The sequence below is a fragment of the Homalodisca vitripennis genome, chromosome 8, assembly GCF_021130785.1.
Source record: "Homalodisca vitripennis isolate AUS2020 chromosome 8, UT_GWSS_2.1, whole genome shotgun sequence".
NCBI lineage: Eukaryota > Metazoa > Arthropoda > Insecta > Hemiptera > Cicadellidae > Homalodisca > Homalodisca vitripennis.
In genome coordinates, this window is record NC_060214.1 from 10123242 (window position 1) to 10146542 (window position 23301).

The 23301-nt window shown below is 33.9% G+C and overlaps 1 long non-coding RNA gene across 2 annotated transcripts in view; it reads right to left on the minus strand.

Annotated features, from left to right (window-relative positions):
• LOC124367096 overlaps positions 1 to 23301 on the minus strand; it is a 53739-nt gene that overhangs the window by 6504 nt on the left and 23934 nt on the right. Inside the window, exon 1 of one of the 2 annotated variants that reach the window (XR_006922861.1) lies at positions 5092 to 5584. The exons of the other annotated variant lie outside the window; for it this stretch is intronic. This is a non-coding gene — a long non-coding RNA (uncharacterized LOC124367096). Of the gene's footprint in view, positions 1 to 5091; positions 5585 to 23301 lie in introns of those variants that run through there. 2 annotated transcript variants of the gene reach the window in all.

Genomic DNA, 23301 nt, shown 5'->3' on the forward strand with positions numbered 1-23301 from the left:
TAATAAATTATGAAAAATTACTTAATGATGATCATTACTGCTCATATTTATAAATTGAATTATAGCAGATTTAATTATTTGTAGGCCGATGTGTCCTGCGAATCACAACATAATTACAAAATTTCACATGCTACTCGTATATATATATAATATATATAATAGTAATTGAGGCACCTTTATATGCATGAAAAGTAAAAAATTTTAATGAGATACAGAGAAAGATCCTGAAACATTATTTTTGTGTTTCAGACTTCCGTTTTGAAATGTTTTAAATACTGACTGAAAAAATATTGCAGCAAAACATTTTCTTTTGTAAGATTATTACGATCACGTACCACGTGGCATAGACTTACGCTTAGAGAAATTTAATAATTTATTATAATCAACAGCGATACTACAGAACACGTTTTAATTTTTAATGTTAAAAATTAGTTGTTTTAGTTCTAATTCAAAAACTGAGACGCACACATGGTTTGAATGTAAAATACATTTTTTTTCAAAGATGTTTAAAATTAAAAACATCATGATGCAACGTTTAATTAAACATTTGTGATTGTCCATTTTTAGCTATTTGAAAATTTTTAGTTTCTGGGGAATGGGCAAATTTTAGTAAATAATGAATGTATTTATTTCATATTATAATTTTGCTGTTTTGAATATTTATTTTTTAATAAGTAGAAAACAACGGATTTTTACGTAAAAACCCCCCATTGTTTATGATTTTGTCCACTATGAATTTTGAAACGGTCAAACCTTCTTTTAAAGGAAACTCCACCAACATGTTTCTATCGACTAGACCCTTAAACAATGTCCCACAAGTTACAGTTTTACATTAGAACATTTTGAGATTCAAACTCGAAAGTTTTTCGTTTTGGCACATGTTGTTCCATAAATTGGATAATAAATTTATTTGAAATAGATTCCCTGTATAGTATTTGGGGGAGGCGGTTCGTTTTGTTTCTCTGGCCGCCCGCGTAATACACGTCTAGGACACCTTGTCTGGCTGTATGGTACGCGGCGTGTAGGTAGTAATAATCTCAGTTGAGTGGAGAGTCGCGACGCGCTTGGGGCCTTTCTCGAAATGCTAAGCTTAGACCTTTCGGTCAACACTGATGTATAGGTATGTATCATGTTTTTATACATCAACGAGGTCACCGTCTTTTCCGGCGGTGTCTCATTGTTACAGAATTCACTCACTGTTCTAACTGTTAGTGCATCTCATTTCGGAAGGTTTGTAGAAATGACTTTACCTATCAAAAGTGAGGTTGAGATATCGTTTAGGTTTCCATTATTTCAATTTCATGATTAAAGAAATAGCGATACACTTATTTAGATAAACGCCTGTACCCAGATGTAGTTTAACCATTAACGGGCAATAATCTGGCAAGAAAATGAGAGCAAAAAGGCCACAATCTTTTAAAACAAAGTAGGAGTACAACACGTCATGCTGAGGTTGCATGTAAAATATAGAGTACTAGCTGTTTCCCCGCGGTTTCACGCGCTTTTCGTAAGCTTTTGCCCGTGGGTAAGCACTTCTGGTTCAAGTGAATTATATTTCCAACGCCGATGTAGAGTGTATCTGTTGCCACGATCAAGAAAAATTTGCCAAAAATTTATGTTTATAGCCGTTGTACACGTACTTGTACTTTATTATAAAGTGGTATAACACTCTAGCTTTTAAGTTCCACCAGAGACTTACTTTAAAGACAAATATACATTAAAACCTAGTACCTTCAAATAGTGTTTGGCTATTTAATATACGTAACTGTCTCGTAATTGCAGTTTATACGTGCAGGCGCTTTGATAACTTTTATATTTTGTAGCGCCGCCTGGTGATGAGTTACATCTATGGACATAGCATATAAACCTTCTAAGTGGAAAAATAAATATACACACATAATAATGATAAAAAAATAAATAAATAATGATCGGTCAAATAGTTTCTGAGTCTATAAAGGACAAACACACAAACATTCATTTATATATTTGTTACTAGCGGGCCGCGCGCTTTGCTGCGCATTTCAATAATTTTTTGCAAAAGTTGCCCGCGGCTTCGCACGCAATTTCCCGTTGAAAACAGTACACTATATTCACTTATTTCTTTTTCTATCACATTCTAAAACATTGCTGAGATAATTGATAGTCGTTCCATCGTGAGCCTCTTGGGCGTATTATGAAGGTATGTACCATATTCTTTAAATGCCTCTATCTAGCTGTTACCCACGGCTTCGCACGCAAATCTTAAGAACCGAAGTCCTTATATTACTTAGTAAATTTTTTTTTACTATAATAAATTTTAGATTAAATTAGTTATATCTCCGATGCCACGATTGAGCTTGCTTTGTTGTCTCGATCGAGAGAATATGTACACACGGAGTTTTGAGAACCATACTTCTGTCAAAAAAAACAACTAAGGTTGATTTTATAACATTCTTTATATTTGTAGCCAACGTAAGATAGTAATTATGATATCTGCATTACTCTTCTGATCAAGCATGAGCATGGTTTATATTAAATAAATATTGCAGTTAAAGGTGAATTTTTACGTCAAATTTGAAATTGTATTATCTGGATAGTAAAGTCTATGTTTAACAGTGATTGCAAAAACAGTTTAAAAACAAAATTTGTCGTTTCTCTTAAGCTTACTCTATGCTTTAAAACTATAAGTGTAATATATGTTTACAAAGAACAGCTGATTAAAAATTTGAAAAGACGTTAACATATGTTTGCTGCAATGCATTTCTTATGGGTATTTCTGTAACCAGTGGGGCGGAATCCTGAATCGGGAAAGGGATGGCATAGCTTATAAACCTTCTCCGTGGAAAAATACATATACGTACAAATTTTCATCATGATCGGTCCAATAGTTCACGATTCCATAAAGGACAAACATACAAACATTCATTTTTATATATATAGATTATGTCATAATATTTTAAAATGTCATATGGCTTTAATCAGTTTGTTTACAAATGTTGTATTCTTCTGTTCTCCCATTGCCAATATCATTGTTATTTACAATACCAATATCAAAATATTAGCTACAGCTCACTCAGATCCCATGGAGTGACATGCGCCATAATCGCACTCAGTGTTACCCATATAAGAATTTAGCTCAATACAACATTTCAAATTTATAGATCGTTTCATTTTCGAGATATCGTTCAGACAGACAGATGGACAGTCAGACATAAATGAAATTTTACTAGACTCCACAAGTGATAGGCTTCGCCAACGCTCAGCCAAATTACTTTTTTTTTACAGTGAGAAAATGTGACGCTTTAGTTAAAAAGGCAAAAAGGCTTCGTTAACGTTCTGCCAGACAAAAAAGTTGAATAAGACGCGAGAACTTTTTTTATCACAATGCACATTACCGATCTCACGCATGTGCGACACATCCGACTCGGCGATATATCAGAGAATGGCCGCCTAGAAAACCAATACATTTTCGGAACAAATAAAACAAATTATAAAAAAACTTGAAGATGGAGCTTATACCTACTCTAATCAATGTATTTAAATTACAAGAACCGATATTTTATAACTTTTTATTTTTTGAGGTCTTCGATAGCAAGGTTACCTCCTTCAGACACATCTAAAAAAAATAAAAAGTTATAAATATTGGTTCTTTTAATTGTAACGTAGTGATTGAATTCTACGAATTGTGGGATGCCTAATGTTATTGTTCTACAGTTACTGTGTTATCTGGTTGCACTCAGATGTCTTTGATGTTTCAAATACAGATTTTGTCACGCATTAATATCTAAGATTTACCGGCCAGCAACCAACTTGTATAGGATTATTGCGGAACAGAGAACTACTCTGCTATAAACAAATGAAAGAACGAGTATTGTGTACTGTACAAACAGCATTTTTCAGTGCGTAATACCCTTTCGTTAAATCACCCCTACCACTCATGAGGCAAAACAATGAAATATCAAAGTTACCCATATTAAAAATGACAAATTGGGTATGTTTTAATTTCAAGAAATATAATTAAATCTATGTTTTCTTAAATATACACAAATTAATTAAAGTGTTGTTTTTAACCTACTTTTTGTGTTGTTACTACATTTACAGTACATACTCTCTAAGTTTTATTACTGTTAAAGGTTCGTGTTAGCTTTATTCTAAAACAAATTACAATAATAAAGATCTTTCGAATTATCTCTGTATATCACGGATAAAAATTACAATTATTAAATTATTTGTTCTAGTTCTTTGCACTGCTTTCATAAAGTAACCCATTATTTAAAATTTTAATTCGTAATCTCGTTATATAAAATTTTTTACTCAACAAAATATTTTTGATAACTGTAAGGAATCTCTTCTCCATTTTTATTGATCAAAATAAGAAGGTTTATCAGTGATTTTGAATCAACAGTCACTTTGAATAATTTTTCTAAACAACCAAGAGTTGTTAAGATGTTTGTATTGTTGTTAAAGTTTTTAATAAAAATGTTTTAGTCTTTTTAGATACCTCCTTTGAAAATATAAAAAAATATTTAAAAAATATAAACATTTTTCATCATTCCGTTGAGAATTGATAGGTTTTTAAAGAGTAATTATTTCGAGGAATCTTACAATCAGGATTAAAAGATATTTTAAAGATATTGACATGAATCGTTTACAGTGTAATGATATATAACTAAAGTGATCAATATGTTTTTACTTATTAAAAAATAATTTCTTTAATTAGTATATATTTTTAAGTGTAAATTTCTTAAGTGATACGTAATTACTTTCACTAAAAAAATCATTAAAAAATATGTCAGTCACTGAAGTTATTACTCATTTGTACACTGAGAGCATTTCATATTTTTATTTTTCACCTTTTGATATATATGGGCAAGCCTACTCAATTTATAATATTTAAAATTGTTTAAAAAGTGCTTTGAGTGCCTATAATTTGACTGTATAGATCAAATACATTTTATTCAAATTTTTCTTTAAGGAAGTTATCATAAAGGACTTTAATTTAAAAATTAAAAATCATTATCCAAACCCTAAAACTTATTACACCAATTTAATGAATAGATATGATTTTTTCAATAACGCCTGAAAGCTACACAATATGACTAATAGAATTACCTGATCATTCAGCCAACGTTGTGAAGTAATGAAGATGAGATCGTGGAGAAGACAGGGGGTGAGATCGAGCTGTCGATAGAGGGGTCGTTCTGAGAAGTCCACCCTTAGTTGAAGATCCAGTTCACCTCTCGTAGTGTAGAAGAAGGCCTCCATCCAAAATACGAAGATTAACTCAGCCGGAGACGTAGGATTCTTCTTCTGGTGGCGATGGGTCGAAAATCAACCGCACGGTTTTCATAACGTTACGAATGAGTAAACTCGGGAAGTTTGACTCTGTACAGAAAATAGTCGGCCATCTTCAGTAGTGTGATGGGCTCAGTGAATGAGTGTACGTTAATGAATGACGGACTAAGTACCGGGCTCCCTATATAACGAGTAGGACCTTCAAGCGGTACCTAATGAGGCGTGTGCAGTGGGTGCTCTAGCGCTGAGTACAGTACAGTGCTGAGGCGTGCAGTGAGCTCAGCAGGTGCTGACTAAGACGATATCACAGCTGATAATAAATCCCCGGTCCTTGGATCACGTAATTCTGCGATTTGCCGGAGAGAGGCCTTGGGACGACCTTGGGCTGACTGTGAACATTCGACCCGCGTTAGTCACGGCACCGTGTGGATAGTGCGGCATTGCGTGGCTGACGGTCCAACACATTTAGAGGCCCTATTCTGTCCTATGTTTCTATACGACAAGTATAGGGAATTCCAAAATTGACGTAGGGAAACTCCATAACATATTCTAGAGACATAAATAATCTTGGAGCTGCGAGCCTACAAAAGTTGGGCAAAAACATTGTTTGTGTTCCTATGTTCCTACACCAACAAAAATGCAATTATGGTCACAAAATTTGTAGTTCGGAGAATTTTTGATCCGAGAGATCCAATTTTTCATTAAATAAATTACGTTTATTGAAGGTTTTATGAAGTTTCTTTGAGGATTTGTTGGGCTTTAAAGGGAACATTTTAGGTGCAAATAGAACATGCAGATTTTTTTTCAAATTCCTCTGCAGTGTACCTCGAGCCACCTTAGTTTAAATTTGTGCACCTCTAAGACGGAGCAGTCAGCAGAAGCAGTTCCTGGGTGAGGTTAAGAACGTTCCTACTTAGCCTATGAAAATACCTACCGTTATGTTTTTATAGAATACAGATCAAATAACGAGGGGGGAATTCCAACTTTCCCACAACCTTGGAGGACTGTAACTCCTTGAAATATCCACGACGGATGGAAAATATTATATTGCTGTCCTTATATTCCCAGACGTCAAATTTGAACTCCCAATATAGAATTCCTAAGTTATAGAACCGATTTAACTATTTAGTGATGCGAATCTTGGAACTAAGATTCATCGCAATACACTTTACCTAAACACTTTTAAACCCATCAGTGATTCTCCACCTCCTTGTGGATGTCCATGAAGAGTTGAGGAAGCGTCTTAAATGTGAGCATATATCATGCGAGATGCAATTTAAATATCATTATGGGATGGTTACAATAGCAAGAAAAAGACTATGTGCAACACCTAAATAATAGCCACGGCCATTTAAATAGTGTAGGCTACATGTGAAGGAAACAGGATTGTTCCGGATATTTGCCATCGTTCAGTGATACGAGAGAAAAAAGTATCACTACGTTTAGAGATTTGCAGTTAGAGCTCTTCCCTAAGTTGATAACTAACCTAAAAACATAACTACAATCTTGGTTAAAATCAACAAACCATTCCAGAGTGTTGTGGCATGCATTTGTCAGGCAGGAACAATAACAACCATGTTGTGTGTCAAACTCATAGCACACTATGTCTAGAATAAGAAATTTAATAAAAACAAAACCCTAATTATTAAAACTGAACTAAAGAATGCAGGCCACAATAGGTCGACACTGAACGACCAACCACTGAGAAACTGTCCAGAGACAAATAGCAAAATGTCCTCTGCCAGTAAAATAATAATTTATCTTGATGCTACATATTAAACCTACCAAATCGGTTTAAAATACGGATCATAACAAGTTATCCCAATAATTGAGAAAATAAATTAACGAAAGAAAGCAATTAGAGATGACAGCTCTCGCAATCCTCACAGCCTGAATATTCACCAACCTGGATATACTCATAGCTCGGATATCCTCCAACCTGGACATCCTCCAATCTGGATATTCTCATAGCCAAGATATCCTCTAGTCTGAATATCCTTATAGCCCGGAAATTCTCCAGCCTGGACATCCTCATAGTTCGGATATCCCCCAGCCTGGATATCCTAATAGCCCAGATATTCTCCAGCCTGGATATCCTTATAGCACGGATATTCCTCAGCCTGGATATCCTAATAGCCCAGATATTCTCCAGCCTCGATATCCTCATAGCCTGGATATCCTCATAGCCCGGATATACTTACAGCTTGAAGATCCTCACAGTATTCGGTCTCTACGTCAACGAGGCTATTATTTTAACAACAAGAAACCGGATTCCATTAACAAACTACAACACTAGAACAAGCTCTGACTGTTTCTCCTTGACATCACATTGGTCTTCATGCTACGAGAAAAAGCTAAGTCATACGTTAGACTGTGCAGTGCACTTCCTCAAATGTTACAATCCTTCTAAACCAAGACACCTCGTCTCCTCTAGGGCTCTCCCCTTGGTAAGTTAGGGACGAACTCATCCGTCGTTCCATTGGACTAACCATCCATCCGGGAGTACCACGACGTTTACGTCCTAAACGCCTCAATATGTTCAAGCTTGTAATGTCTTATTATCATGAGACATTTTTAAGATCATATCCAATTTCGTGTGATTTTTTCATTGTATAACGGTTTATTCGAGGGAGATGAACATTTGTTTAGAATGAAAGAAGCTGTGTTTATCTGCGTTCACTTCTACGAGCTGTACTATTTAATATTTACCAAAAACCTATTATTCTGACTACCGTCTTGATTTTAACCAGAAAATAACAATGTTAAACCTCACCCACCATAATTTTTTTTTCTTGCTGCATAGTAATGGTATCTCAATTTAGAGATGTAGTTAATATGACTCAAACAGTCTTTACTTTTTTCTACATTGATATTGCTTTGTTATTCCGACCAATCTGAACCTTTCTCAACTCATCAGTTACATATTCAAAAAAGTATACAATTTGCAAGACAAAAAACTTAAGCGTTTGGATGATGCATAATAATTACGTATTTAAAATGAGGCATCCCCGTAGTTATACGACAAAAAATAAAGGAATAAACGTGTCTAACAAGTTTCAACATCAATACAATGTTGTAAACCCAAGGCCGTCTTACTAAAATAAAGAGTGTAAAATCATTTAAGGTTCAACATTGTCCTTATTGGGTATCCCTTTGGTCACTTTACTACTGCAGTCGGCTTCTTGGATCAACATATTCTATGATCTTGTATGTGTTTATTATTTACTAAGGACACGACAGGTTCTACACAACATCGTGCTGTTGACCGTACGTCTGTCAGTCTGTATGTGTGATGATAACTCTTGATAGAAACATCTGATAGTATTGAAACTTGGTACATAGGTCTCTAATAGTTCAAGGAAAAACTCTATTGATTTTTAGGTCAAAAAGATCGAAATTAAAGGTAAAACAATTGTTCATTTTTCATGCTAGCCGTGGTAGCATCACGAAAATCACGGATAAACAAATTTAATAACAATCCGAGTACAATTATATGACATTTATCATATAATTGTATGCAACAGACATTTGTGATTAGGTTACATTATTGAATTGGTTGGCAAGACTGTTAAATTCTGTCGGGTTCTTTGAGACACTGTTGTATCGGTTTATTAATTCCCACAACGTTGTCCGACATGGTTTTGACTATAGTATTAGCAAGATTCATTTACAGGACATCCATGTGCCTCTGACCTTCTCAAGTTTTGCTAAATCAATTATTTTATCACTGGCCAAATAATTCCTTTCCATTAATGCTAATAAATTGTTACGAGTATTTCATTATCTAATTTGAATGCTTTTATTTGGATTCTGTTTTCACAACAATCCAGCGCTGCATAGGCGTTGGAATGCTCCTACCTCTACAGCGTCAGATGTACGATGTTTCCATAATGAATACAAATCTTCCAAAACAGATTGATAAATTCCTGGAAATTTCCCAGGAAGATCCAGACTTGCAATTGGGAGGAACATGTAATTGTAATGATAGACCATTTAGCCTTACATTTTTTTGTCATCTTGTGGCCAAAGGCATTTAAAAGGATCTTGAATTACCACATACTTGTGTTTTTTATGCAACTAAACTGTTGATTTTAGCCACACTTTTACAACGTCATGGCCGCTGCTTCCTCCCACCGGCGGCGCGTGTTCCACGGCAACCTCAAACTCGAGCCGAGGTTACATACTATGTTTGAATTCAGAATGCACAATTGTTAGCATATTTGATCTTTTCGCCTTCGTCAGAAGATTTCAAAGCAATTGGGTATTTCGCCTTGCAGTAAAATTATTAGCTTTTTGAAAGATTTTTTTACTAAAATGGAAAGATTTTCATAGTTCATAATGCTTTGTTTAATGTTACTACTCCACCATTGTTCGTACAGTAGTATACGTACCCAAAATGTTCACTTAAATATTTAAAAGCGTCTTTTGCAACCTCAAACATTTTGTAACACCAACACTTAGAGAACCTCCGATACCTATATAGTCCGTTCAAAGCAGCCAATAGATTATTAATACATGCTTGTTTGTCGAAGATGTAAAACTTGTTCCGTAGCCAAGTTGACTTTGACGAGTTCATCACCATATATTTATTATGTGTCATTTTATACACGCTCAACTTGACACTTGAAGAAGGTAATAGATTCCGACTCTCGAAACGTGGTATTCTATTTGCATAAAATATAACAATGGTGAATTCCGATATCCTGTTATCCTTTCACATCATCCATTATCAATAATACATCTTGAACAAAGATTTTGAAAATAGTATTTTTGAAAATCATACAGCTGTCTTTCTTTATTACAAAATAGTATATTACTAATCTTTAATAGCTCAATAATAAACTCATTGCAGTCTTCACAGAAATATAAACAGTATAGCATAATTGTTTTTGTGACATAAATACAGAAACAGTTTACTTGAAAACTCAGGTGACATTGGCTACAAGATTTTCAGCGCGATGGTGCTTTAATTTGTTGCAAAGTGGATATTGCACCGAACATAAATTCCTGATTGTGCTACTCCGTATGTTTTCGTTCCTTGTTAGTTTTTTCTATTTATATTTTTATTCGTAATTACACCTAAACAATTTATTCTGTTTGTTCTGAAATTATGTTTTATTTAGTGGAATTTTTTATTCAGATTTAAATATTGCCACCACGTTGAAACTAGAAAATATGTTTCGTAGTTTTTACAATAATACAGAACTAACAAGATATTTCAACACGTAATATTGAGCGAAGTATCAATTGTATTTTAAACCTTAAAGACCCCAGACGACAATTTCACAGTATAGCAACTATTTTTCATAGCACAAGCTCAGACGGTTTACGGAGTTTTTGCTAGTTTTCATTATCAAAAACTTAATACTGACATAAAACCCTTTAAAAGGGACAGGGTAGGGCCCATCTAAACAATGTTAAATTAGCCAAAACCTTTACACATATATCTCAATAACCATAAGAGATATGCCAATGAAATTTTTTCATAGTAATAAGTATGTTCTTGTTCTAGATTTAACAGGGGGGAATTTCCAAAATATTAAAAAAAAATTTGGATTTTTTTAAAAACTACTACTAAAACTTTGTTTTTTGGCCTGATATTTTATTTTTAATTTTTTTTTCAGAATGAATAAAAAAAGTCTCTTGTTAAACCATACAACTATTGGGTATGAATATTTTTTAGTTCCAGCAAAATTATCATATTCAACATCCCTGTATGGAAAAATTCTAATATATATTCCATCACAACGAACTGCAATATTCCACATCACACTATACAACATGGTAACACACCTTATTTCTAAAATAATTATTAATATAAAAAAATTATGTTATGCCATATTTTTGCATAACCTTTGTACTTCATTTTATCCTATTCAACAAGACACAGGCCCAGCATAAAGTATGTACAAGGATACTTTAGAAGTGTGTAAATCTAATACAAATATTTTAAAATTCAATCTACTCTGTCTCTTTCCGACGTTTCTGAAGTTGGTGAAGGCCGTTTTTCTTCCCCGCTGTCCCTAAAACAATGTTGTGCTTACATTTTCAAATCGAACCAACATAAAACAAGCAGCTCGTCACTCGCTGCCCAAACAGTTTTTAAAGCACGCGCTACAACGACCTTGAAACTCGCCAGGTCTTAACTTCAGCCACGAAGCGGTAATTTAATTACTAAAATTCCACAGCCATCTGCGGCGGGTGCACGTCTTCCAGTGTAATTATTTCCTAATAAACAACGACACGGCATCGTGGCCTTCGCCCTTGTACACGGCATCATGTTGTGTGCGGTCATTAATAATACAATCATGTCAGCGGTGGCCGCGGCCAGCTGTACCATCATCAATAACATTATCCTGCAGGCACTGGATATGCGCGCGCATCATCACCTGATCGCCTCAAGGTCACGAGGTCAGGGATGATCTACTGTGGTGCATTTTACTCCATGTACCACGTACGCTTTTTATACACTGTAATATTTATGGGATACGCGCGGGTAATCTGATAGTATCTACTTACTTAAATGGCTATCTCAGGTAATAATATGGGAAACCCATAAAAGGAATTTTTAGATAAAAACTGTTGTAAAGATTTTATCGTAAAGGATATACCAGGCGCTCGTTATAACGATAAGACGCTTTGCTAACAATCATATAGAAAAGAAACTGTACATCCCTCCCCCCCCCACCAACAGACACACAGACATTATGTCACCTACTAAATGATAGGCTTAAATGACGCTCTCTAAATTTTCATATTTAGACATGAATATTGTCATAGAACTCATACTTCTCTATGTAGAAATGAAGTTTCAAGCAAAATTTAAAGTCTTATCTTTCTTAAAATATCTCGCCACATAAAACAATCACATTTTTAGGTTTCATTCATTCAAGTTTAGTTTCATACCAGTTTTTGAAATATAAAACTTCCGGTAAGTTAGGAGGTATTCAACGAAATAGAGCTAAAATTCAGTATTTGATTTGGAACAGCACTTCCAACATACGTTATGTGTGGGAAACAATCCACACCAGACAAAGCAAAATAATAAATAATTGAAAACTGTCTGATCAAAAACATTTATGAATCGTTCAATAACGCAGTATAAAATATAAGCAAAGCTCTTTTCGGATCCCATCCTACTTTTAATACCAGATACTGGATTTCTTGGTCTTTCTGGTTTTGGTCTGGTTCATTCTTAGAGATTTTAATTACAGTAGTTCCAGATTCTAATTAAAGTTCTTGAAAGACTTACCTATTAAGCCACTGGCTGAAGTGTGTGTGTGAGGATTATTACGGGGCTAGATTCTCTCATAAGGCTTTAGAGCTTTTTTTTATTTTTTTTATTTTGTCAAAGCATGTGTCATTTTGAAAAAGTTTTATTGACGGCATCTATGTGGGATATGATTCACCTCATTTTTCGAAAACTTCTCTCACATAATTACCACAAAAAGTACTACATTTTGCCCATTACGATGCTCACTGTATCCCTCCCCCCTATTTTGTACAAACCACAGCATCCTAGCTACGTGGGGGATATACCAAAGAGTGATATGTACCATCACTTAACCCGATATTGTATAGAAATGATTTCCATGCCGTCTGCAGGTTAATTTGTTCTAGGAATACACTCATCTTCAACCATCTCGATCTTACCTGTGTAGAAATTTAAGTTTTAGACACATATTGTATATCCATAGCCCAATTCGTTCTCAAGCAACCTTGTGGAAGACGAACACAAGATAAGTTTTGACAGCTCCTAGTAAAGTTTTAAGGGTATATTGCGGACAGTTGGGGTTTACTAGCTTTCGGCCAAGTACCATGGAGGAACATGCACCATCACTGAACTCAATGTTCCTTATATATGAAGCTTCATAGAAATTTTAGGTCGCTAGCTCAATTTATTCTAAAACAGAACAAGAGTTTTTCCAGACCCCTGAAGGATACGCTTTGCTGATACTCAACGAAAACCTGCCAAGATGGGAGACTTGGCGATATTCCGCCAGGACTGCACAAGCAAAGTCTGTGTCATCGTTATGATTTGTTTGCGGATACCAGCGGTCCACGGAACTCTAGGCTGTGACGTAACACGTTGTATCAGCCAAAGTGAGACTTGGCGATATTCAGCCAGGACTACACAAGCAAAGTCTGTGTCATCGTTATGATGTGTTGCGGATACCAGCGGTCCACGGAACTCTGGGCTGTGACGTAACATAGTGTATCAGCCAAGATGCGACTTGGCGATATTCAGCCAGGACTACACAAGCAAAGTCTGTGTCATCGTTATGATGTGTTGCGGATACCAGCGGCCCACGGAACTCTGGGCTGTGACGTAACATAGTGTATCAGCCAAGATGAAAGACTTGCCGATATTCAGCCAGCACTGCACAAGCAAAGTCTTTGTCATCGTGATGATGTGTTTGCGGATACCAGCGGTCCACGGAACTGTGGGCTGTGACGTAACGTAGTGACACTCCGGCCTCGATATTGTGACAACTTAATGGAACACTCACCGCACTATGTTACTTACTGTCGTGTTAACATGTGGAAATTTTCATGAGCAAATTACCTCACGTTACATTAAGTTTATAAATTACAGGACGATGTTGAATACTTTAATAACTAATAATCTATTATTTATATCCATGAAACTATCTTAAATCCTTTGAGCTGGATAGCTTCCCATTTGGATCTAAATATGAATAAATTACTTTACATCCATACGTATATTAAAATAATTAATGTTATACTGAATGAACTATTACGATCATGTTTGCTGATCATTAATAAGCCGCTGTGATTAAATCCCTAATCGTACTAGTTTCAGCCGATTGTTTAAAATCTTCACGAAGTCCAAAATAACATTTTGAAATTGTTCAGAATTCCGGTAAATTATAATCAAACCAAATTTAGTAAGTACTAAATTAGCGTGTATTATTTCTTAAAGGAAATTCTGATTTTAAAATCAATATTATACAATATTTATTGAAAAAGTGTATGGTCCTACCTGTTGTACTGTATTTTTTATAAATAAATCTCCGTTTGTAATAACTCAATAAAAGAATCCCAATTGGTCGAAACTTCTAATAAGCCAAGCTTATCCATATTAAAAGCGTCCAAATGGCAGGAGAACCCAGAACCCTGAATAAAATCTGCAACTCCCACAGGAAGATGCCATAGAAGGCTTATGCTCTTAAAAGCCTGGAAGTTCCATGTTAAAAAAGTATCTGAAGGCTGGCAAGGTTGCTGAAGATCGTCCAAAGACTGAAGATCGTCCAGAAACTAAAGATCGTCCAGAGACTGTAAACTATCATTGGCAAAGCCGAACTGTGTGAGCTCCAAAGATTTTCTTGCCAAAAATGTTGTCCAAAACCCATCTGATTTGTTCTCAAAATATACAGAGCCGTTTCAAACATGTTGAAAACCCAACTTGGTGTGTTTTATTGACAATAAAATAATAATTACTCTTTAACGCACAAATCCAACTTAATTGACTGCAGATAAAAATTACAATTAAATTTGTATTGCTACTAAACAAATTATATAGTACTGTTTACAGCAAATAAAATACCAATGATACATTTATGGCTTTTTTAGTAACAAATATTTCCTCATCATAAGATAATGCTATGTTTAGATAATCTAAGTAGCTAACAAAATAAATAGTAAGAAACACTAATAGGATACTACTAGGATACCTAAACAGATTTTAACAACCAAACAAATATAAACCAATACGATGCATACACACACGCCATGAAATTGAAGTCTATGACTAAAAGATAACACAGTAGTCGGCTGCATTTTACTCCTTCCCGTATCGACCCAATTAATTATCGACCATCGCCTTCTAGTTCTCTTTATTTCAGATGACGCGCCGCGACACCACAGGAAAATGCCGACGTTGATTTCTTCGTCAGTGTTCCCCACCTTCGCTAGTGAGTGTGTGGTGTGTAGTTTGTGCTCTTGGCTCCAGTGCAGTAACATCGCTTGGGTACAATTCTCGGGTAGGGTACAATAAGCGGACTCGGTTTTATATATCGAAATTGGCAAACGATACTTACGATGATTACTTAATCATAACCACCGATATAATCAATCGATACTGATTAATTATTTTGAACAAATAACTTAAATCATATATATCAACAGCTGTAAACACTTTCAAATAATACACGCAAGGTAATATTTCAATTTTTACATATAAGTAACATTTGATTATTAAAAATGGCAGTCAATTTTAGACTACTACACGACATTGCTTTGAAAGATGATAAGACATGTTTTACGTGGCTTCAACATGTTGGACTCGTACCGAAAAATCGATTATGTGAAATTTGTGGGAAAGAAACAACTGTAACTGTGAGAGGGGCAAATATGGTAGTCTTCAGTTTTCCTAATTTTGCTTGTAATAAATTTGTTTCATCACTGTAAATATTAAATCCATATTTTAATTTAAAACATATGATTGTTATGGAGGACTATAGATACTTTTATATCGATTGATAGTCTAGGATTTGAGATGCAAATATTAGGTATCAATGATTACATTGTTCAGTATATAAAAAAAAACCGGGTCCGCTTATCGTACCCTACCCTCATTCTCTCCAGTCTGGCCTCCATGCTGTTCGTTTACCAGTCAGGTACCTTTTAAACATTTGAGAGGCAGTCCATTCTTTCTAATCATGAAGTTTTTTGTATATTACAGTTTTTTGACGCCTGACTAAGATGATAGATTTCAATCCTCGAGACCTGGCATTTTACCCTTTGTAATATACGAGTATAACTATAGCAAATGTTTCTATATCCAACTACTCTTTCAAATCATTCATCGTCAATAACAAACTTTAAACAAAGAACACTAGTAGATTAAAAATTCATTTAAACCTCTAGAAATTTGTGTAGGAAAATCAACTATTAGAGTTTAGTGCCGAAGGAATTGATTATCACATCCTAGGGAAAGGTTTGTTATTTAATTATTTGTAAGCAGGTAGCAGCACAGCTTCTTCGCTGTAATTAAATAAGCTCTAGTTCTGTATCCGCCATTCCTAATGCCGTTGTTGAATAGTTCTTAATTTGCTGTAAAAGTAGTGACATACTTTTAAGTTCTTCGCTGAATAGGTAAATTCATTTAAACTTCCAAGTCTCCAGTGCTTTCAATGTCGTATTAGAATATACTTTCTACAGAGTTAGAGGAATATTTCTATATTTTGTAACAGATTTAGCATCTACATTACTTACTTTACTTTGGGTTACTTTTGTTTTGTAAACTCCATGGACTTCACATCTAGGGAGTTTTTCCATCCACAGAGGTGACTTGACTCCCACATTAGTGACACTTCATGAATTATCAACGTTAAATAATTATTGTAAGGACAAACATATAATTTTTAATTCTATTTTTAAGAGAAAAGTTGGGAAACACGGATAAAAATCTACGTAGATTTTGTTTGTTTTGTTTTAAGACACTTTACAACCAATAAAACATCAGTCCTCGTTCAGCATATTTAAAAAATATTCACTACGCAACGGTGGGCGTAGATGTGACGCTGCAGATCTGAGGTAGGGTACGATAAGCGGACCCGGTTTTTTATATCGAAGAGTGTAATCATCGATACCTAATATTCGCATCTCAAATCCTACACTATCAATCGATATAAAAGTATATATATAGTCCTCAATAACAATCGTATGTTTTAAATTAAAATATGAATTTATTATTTATAGTAATCAAGCAAATTATTATAACCGGAATTAGGAAGATTGAAGACGACCATATTTGCTTCTCTCACAGTTACAGTTGTTTCTTTCCCACAAATTTCACATAATGGGGGTTTTTCGGTACGAGTCCAACATGTTGAAGTCACAAAAAACATGTATTTTCATCTTTCAAAACAATGTCTTTTAGTTTTCTAAAATTGACTAACTTTTAATAATAAAATGTTACTTATAAATAATTGAAATATTACATTACGAGTATTATTTGAAAGTGTTTACGCTGTTGATATAGATTATTTAAGTTAATGGTTCAAAATGATTAATCAGTATCGATTGAGTATATCGATGGTTATGATTAAGTAATATCGTTTGCCAATTTCGATATAAAAACTGGGTCCGCTTATCGTACCCTACCCCAACTCTGTAACTAAGATATGTTGCAGAGGGTTCTATTCCCGGAACGGATAATACAAATGCACAAATTTATGTTTACCGATTTCCTCAAAACGGTCTAGTACAGTATTACCAATTACAGTGCCTACGTTATAGAAAAAACATCGCGCCTAGCTAAAAGAGATTTCTAAGGGAATGATTCTTTTGATTTCAACTTATTCGGTTCAGTTTTGAGATGCACAATAAATATGGCAACGTGCTCAAAGCTGAATACCATAGTTTAACACACTTTCAATGAAGAGTCTGTAACCAAATTTCCGAACGAACGGAAAGAGTGTATGGTGAGAACTATCCTTCTTTTTCTACAAGATCACAGTAGACCATGAGTTCAAATCCTAGCCGCATAACCTTGAAAAGTGACCAAGGTCAGGAATCTGCCAAGAGAATGGAGATTTTCATACTGATATTTTACATGCACAACAATACGTATAAGTCGATGCTGTTAAGTAAATTTGTCATACTTGTAACAACATTCTGTTATGTCTTCTTGTTCAATAATTTCAGTAATCGTGTCTTTTATAAATTGTATATTGATAAATATTTTGTTTTTGCTGAGTCGATATTTGTATTAGTATGAGTAAAAATTGAATATGCACTAAACATCTTTGAATACACATTTTTATTCCATTTTTTAAAGTTTAGAACTCTGTGTGTATTTTCTTCTTTTTATAATTATCTATACATTTTGAACAATATAATTGTATTATTTACGATGAATAATATGAATATTTAAATTTTTTATCCGAAGGAAACAGGTCACAATACATTTAAAAGGAAAATAAAAGTTTGTTTACTCCAAATCCCCAAGTAAATGTAATAATGTTATTATTTTTTAAGTTTGCATGTAATTATAAATATATGTATGGATAAGTTAGTAGTAAATTGACTTAAGTTATCTTGTAAACCAGAGTTAATACTTTATACAAAAACGCTTAGGAATAAAGCCATTATTATTATAAACATCATTTTTTGCACATTTCATATTTTTATTTATACATTTCTAACCGATCCCTCAACAAATGTCATGGCTGATTTTATACTTCTTTTAACAACGCGTCTTTTTAATTTAATGATGCATAAATATATGTTTCATCATATTTTTACAGAAATAATCAAAATGTACACAGATGGTTCTTATTGGGTTTATTTATGCCAAGTCTTTCAGTATATCTTTGGATATTGGACGCCTCTAATAATTAACATTCGTATCTGAGATGAACATTTGAACGCAAGTAATAGACTACAACAATAACTTCGGATAGCTGCATAGCAAAAAGGTTCCTTATTTAAATGCTTTATACACATATTTGAGTTTTTTTTTACTGTTCATATCGGTCTGAGTGAATAATCAAATACCCAATTGCATTTATTTGTGCCTGGCATATGTACAAATTAAAAAGCAACTGTAGTGGTGGTAATTTACAAATTTAAGTATAAATAGACTTATTTACTACTAATGGTTCAAAAATACTAAATAAATTTAGCGGAGGATGAGCTCGATGTGGCCGGTTGACATTTTTTAATTGACAATATTATTAGGAAACATTTTAATGTCGACAACCAGCTCTTTAAGTAGATAGAGAAACTCCTAAAAATGTATATAATACATTTACAAAAATGAATGTCACGACAGATAACGCATTTAGTTTTTGTGACTATTATTTTCTATTTTCATGTTTCGACATAATTTTTACAAGCACCTTGAAGATGCTTAGAACCGTTAGCAAACAAACATTTAAACGTGTTTCATTCATTTGGCTCACACGTTGGTAAATAATAAAGAAGACTCTTCTCTGAATAAAAAACTTTGCTGATTGGTCTATTACACTAGTAATTGCATACCGTGATTACACTTGATTGCATAATAAGTGTAATAAACAAGCGGGAAAATGGTGTATAGTTAGGCTATATATGTTTAAAAAGTACAAGGACTGATTTACTTTCCGATTTGTTTATTGATATGACTAAATCATTAGAAATATTATCAAACAAATATTTAATTGAAATCCATTCTTCCTTTTTGCTTTAGTGTTTGGAATCATATACTATTAGATTCATTCGCCAGATAGATTCAAAGTTTGTTTCGCATAAAACAAGAATGAGGAAAAAAGGGAAAGAATTAAAAACGTATTTCTCTATTTACATCCACAAATCCAAGAAGATCTTTTGTAAGTAGTATACACCAATTCTCTTTTGCTAATTACTTGAACAAAAGGGTAAATTTGTGGAAGCAGGCTTTACACTCAGTTTAACTTTAACTTTCCTTTCAGACTAAAAGTTATAAAACGCAAATTCTTGAAGTTGCGAAACCTTGATTACCATTCTATTGAACATCCACTCACTATTCTAAAATGTTACGTATAGACACAATACTATTTATTTCTTTTTCCGATAAATATTCAGTAGCAGCTACGATGGTAGTTAGTTTTATTAGTTGGAACAACTTTAGTAAGTTCTTAAAATACATATTAGTATCGCTAGCTATCTTAGATATCCTATACAGAGAAAAGTCACTCGAAGAACGATACGTAGTAAAGTGTTCATCACTGCTACCTAGCGGCCAAATCGGTAAGCTCACGCAAAACGCCCTTGGTCCCCTGGAAGTAGCACAAGACTACTAGTCTTGTTTTAATTTTTTTTGCAGTCACCTTCTTTCTCACACTTCACTATTCGAAATTAGTTCACATAGGTCATATTATATATCAGATTAATTTTTATTAATTGTCGTTTAATTTTATGTGTAGTTTATTGAATTAATACACACGTTCATAAATATATTAAGTTGCTATACAATCTTTGCTTTTCCAGCTTTACTTGCTTGCGAAATTTCACTATTACCTAAAAAAGTGAAATAGGTTTGTATGTAAAAGTGGGATCTTTTTATTGTTTTGAACATAAAAACCTCTTTAGCACATTTTTTATATCTTGGATATTGAAAGAAATATTTTTAATTATTTGTTCTTGGACTTTCCTGGGGAAATTTACTTTTTTACTTTAATTACTTTCATTTTGAATGCAACTACTAATTACATTTTTTTATTAAAATTACCTATATAAATGTTGGCTGTAATGTACTGATCATGAAAATAAATTAACAATATGTACTTTACCTTAACGATTACCATTCCACAGACGTTTTAAAATGATGATGTGAACAACTGGCAAAAAATGCCTGTCACTACACGTCTTGCAACTGGTACTTCCAGGGTTAATTGGCCATTTATAAAAAATTAATTTACACGTCGGTGTACGTGAATGCAAAATTGCATCATCACCATTTAAATTTAAAATATGACACTAATGTGGAAGGTGGGCAAGTTGTAAATTAGATGGTTTAAGTCTACACATAACGTAGCTATAGTGGGCAGAGTTAATTCAATGCAACCTTTAAGTTTAGCTCCATTTCGTAATCAACATTTGCATTGAATCAGTCCTGTCCACCAAAGCTATGTTATGTGTAGAAACCTCGGTTGGCTCCGCCGTGCTTAGAGATCGTGCCATCGTAGTGCACTCAATCGTATACCTGATCAGACAATGAGAACACCTCTTCATCTACATTACACTGGATTGCTGCTGAGTAAACCAGACTTACCTCTTTTGTGGTTTGGGTGTCTCTGATATCGAAACGATGCAAAAGAGTTTAACGTTTCCAATCTCACCGACATTTTTTGGATCTCTTTTCGATCCGACACAGAGAACACCAAAATAAGGCAAAATTACTAAAACATATAACATAAATGTCTCACTAAAACTCAGTACACAACTCCATCTTACGACCAGACCTAAAATTACCATTTAGTGGGTATATCACAACAGTAACCAACTTATTTATTATTTTTACTTATTATTTTCAGTGCTCCCGACACTAACCAAAGTGAGGCGTCTAGGTTTGAATTCTCATTGTATGAAGTGGTGGAATATGCCACGCAAAACATTCTAGATCTATATCTTTGTATGGTTTATCATTGCTATCACCTAGAACGGGTCTAGGTCTAGCAGTTACTTTCCATTACAATAAACTGGACAAAAATGGACCACTGATTTTAAGCTTTACAACATACTAAAATATATTGTTTTATTTCGTAAACGAAGGAAGAGTGAAGGTCAAGGATTTACAATAAGTGATTGTTTTCATGTATTTAAAAAATATCAAAGTCAGCAAAAGGATTTTAACGTTACTCCAGTAGGCCACCTTTCGTGTAACAATCATGCGTGCTCATGTTCATGTTATATACATGTTATTTAATTGTACTTGTTTGTTTATTTAAGTATTATATATTTTTAAAATGCCGTTTATTCTCTGATGCAGCTGTTGGTCCGATGAAGGATTAAATCTTCAAAATATGCCGCCATAAAAAATGAATAATTACTGGAAGAAAGTACCTAGTTCAGGTTTGAATATCAAATCCAGGGCTACTTAACGTGAACTTGAAAATGCATTAAAAATAGCTAATGTGGTAGCCTACATGAGGGAAGTTAGTTACATTATTGATATAGTAACCCATAAATTTTGAATTGTTTAGTACCTTCTCGTTGAGAAAGTTTCATGGTGCTTAATAGAGAAGTTATTGAAGAATTTTGGAAATGTAGACATTCGCCCTGTAAAAACGACAAAAGAGGTTAAATTTCACAAGTACTGCTAATTTAGAGTTTTTGCCAAACATTCAAATTAGTTTAAAAGGAGAGCCGCTAATCGGAGAACCGTTGAAAAGTTTTCAAAGAGAGGGAGGGAAACTTTAAATTCTGCGCCGATACACTTCACTAATTGAGGAAACAATGTCGTTCATTTGATAATTACCACGCTCTGTTGTATAGGGCTCTCTATATCTAATTGAAAGGAAAAGTGTTTGATATTTCATCTTTGGACGTGCTCTCCATTATAATCTCCAGTTACTCTCGCTAGAAATTAGTTGTTTAGGAAATCATTTCAATTACTAAATATTCGCTATCAGCTTCTTTCCAATAACGTCGAGTTATTTACTCTGGTGTATTATTTGTTGTCTATTGTGAGAGGTTAGCCTGCGGTATCTCAATTCGACTCTTACATTTTATTCAGACTTTAAGAACAAGAGTACTTGCTTAGAGAACTTGCTTCCTGATTTGCTACAAATGTAGTTATTTCCCCTAATACAAAACAGTATTTTTGCGATAAACTAATAATATCATTTATAAAAATGCAAAATAGTATAAGATGTATTTAAGTGAAATTATAGTATGAATGAAATGAACTTTCCACATATCAAAAGTGAAGTTAAACTCATATCATTTAATTGATATTAGAGTCTTTAAAAAATGTAATTGCTTCAATTAGTAGAGGTTAAAAAAATGGTCAATGGTCCATAGGTTAGAAAGGACTTAGCAGAACAAACTTGTCTGTATCAGGTTTCTGTTATCTAGGTAGTAGTAGTATACTTTAACCATTGCTTTTTTACTACTAATTTGTCTACTGTTGTAAAAAACACGTATTTTGCAAAAAATATTAACATTGGCGCTGTAAAACTTAACAGCATGCACAATAGCTTGTGAAGTGTTTATTTATTTCCACAGTACATTTTCAAAACTAATATGTTTTAGGTGGCTTAAGAAAAAACATGGCTGAAGTATGATAAGTCGCTGGTCAACAAAATCACAACATGTCCAACAATTTAATAGCGGTAATCTATTACTTTGAAAACCGCCACATCCCCGTTCACACACATCCACAGTAGACAATTAGGAAGCGAGTACCCATGGTGGCGACGGGATGGGGGATCAGAACTAAACCTAGAAGGGAAAAAAACACTGTGGATAGCGTGCTCAGGTTCATTCACTAATTTAAAAGTCACCACCAAAAACACAGAGTTAAAAAAAACCAGCTAC